This window comes from Drosophila bipectinata, chromosome XR, assembly GCF_030179905.1.
Source record: "Drosophila bipectinata strain 14024-0381.07 chromosome XR, DbipHiC1v2, whole genome shotgun sequence".
In the NCBI taxonomy this organism is placed as follows: Eukaryota; Metazoa; Arthropoda; class Insecta; order Diptera; family Drosophilidae; genus Drosophila; species Drosophila bipectinata.
Genome location: NC_091735.1, coordinates 21,100,043 through 21,101,950, shown reverse-complemented (window position 1 = coordinate 21,101,950; position 1,908 = coordinate 21,100,043). Strand labels below are relative to the sequence as shown.

Sequence of the window (1,908 nt, the reverse complement as noted above, 5' to 3'; positions counted from 1 at the left end):
TCATAAATCACAGGCAAGTTGAAAACGCCAAAAGAATCCTTGAGGGTGGGCGGTTTTCCATATCATTTGGCAAAAAAGTCGGAAATTAATCAAATTGCGGAGGAGCACGTCACCCTGAAGGAGCGTCTATGTTGCCACAATTGTTGCCACACAACTTCAAAAGCGTTGCGATATTCAATTGGAGTGGAAAATCTTGAAAATACTTATCCTTCCCTCAGCCGAGGCAACATTGTACTAGGATCAGTTTGTCGACTAGAACTATATTTTATTGCCTTTAAGAAAACACCAACAAAAAAGAATTATTCGTCATACGTCTGGGAAAAGGAAAAGAACAAGAACAAGAACAAGGACAAGGAGACGTTGCTGATGTCCCTTGAGATTTTCCAGACAAGGACACTGCCAGGAAGAGGGCTACTTGCAGAAAGGGAATCACCAGCAGACGGAAGGACAATGACAAGGATATCACAAAACAACAAAACAAAATTATGCCTGTCTAGGGTGTAGACGAATCATGCATGTTCTTTTAAAATTATTTAATATAAAAAATTAAAAATCCTTATGGAAATTTGGAGGGCTATGTTATAGGGCACGTGTAAGATATTGAAGGCTCATCGTTTTAGACTAAAAAACTAAAAACTGAAAAAAAGAAGGGAAAGCTAACTTCGTGCGGAGTCAAAATTGATATACCCTTGCAGTTAATCCTCTTCTTGAAAAATACCAAATTCAAAAGTACCTTCAACAACATGAATGTTATGGCATTTCCGAACAACCAGTTATATGGCAGCTATAGGATACAGTCGGCCGATCCTGGACGATACAGTCGGCCGATCCTGGACGTTCCACGATCCTGGACGCTTTTATAAATTAACACTTATTTGTTTATTTATGTCTTATAATTTTTATATATGTAGTTATCCAATTGATAGAAAATAAGAAAATCCAAAGAAAGGACACTACACCGTAGACCAGCCCAATAGTGACATTGTCTTTAAATTTTTGCCAAGCAGACGGCTGTAAAAGGGGTTTTATAATAGCCAGAGCCATCTTCTTCTTGTCATGGTTATCACATAGTAGGTTAAAAAGTCTACGTTCGATGCTTATTACCGAATAACAGTCTGGAGCAGCTATCTTTATGACATGGTTGGAGTACCTTTGCTCCATCATGCGTATAAAGCGCTGTATCTTCTTCTTTTTTTGCTTCCCAGACGCAGGTATCTTGGAGCACACTATCTTAAGGTCGTTAATATCCTCCAACAACCCATTGTCGGGCTGTAAGATCCCGACACAGACCACTGGTATGTTCTTCAATAGGGGTCCTCCAGCCATCACTCTCTTTACCTGTGAAGCGGTTATCGAGGGAATAAATATTTAAATATAATATATTACGTTTGATGCTTATTTGTTACGATGTTTACAGGAAAATTATATATATTTATATGAAAAGGCGGATTCTACACATGTTTCTTAAATTGAATCCCAAGCCTGCTTCAAATGATTTATTCCTAGAATCTAGAAAACAAGAATAAGTGCATCAGAAACACTGTGAAATTCGTTTTCAATTAAACAAGAAAAGAAAGCTAATTTCGGACGGAACCAAAGTTGTTATACCGTCACAGTTATATATCCGATATTCTATCTTCAAAAATATTAAAGTTTAGGATATAGACGGTTGATCCTGATGAAATTTGGGAAGTCGGATCAATTGGCAAGAATAAAATCTTTTATCTTCAAAAACACGAATGTTGGATCATTTCCGATCTTTTAGTTATATGGCAGCTATAATATGCTATATATATCTATACTGTATCTATACTATATCTATATCTATACTATACTATCTATATTCTATCTATATTCTATCTATAATTTATATCTATACTGTGTGAAGGGTGTGTGCAAGTTTTAAGT

At 36.3% G+C, this 1,908-nt stretch overlaps 1 long non-coding RNA gene across 1 annotated transcript; it reads right to left on the bottom strand.

Moving 5' to 3' along the window:
* Positions 1–855: 855 nt before the first annotated feature.
* Positions 856–1,480, bottom strand: LOC138925538 (uncharacterized). The gene is made up of 2 exons (XR_011441774.1): positions 1,387–1,480; positions 856–1,338 (listed from the first exon to the last, which is right to left on the bottom strand). It is a non-coding gene; the product is annotated as an uncharacterized lncRNA (long non-coding RNA).
* Positions 1,481–1,908: the final 428 nt, after the last annotated feature.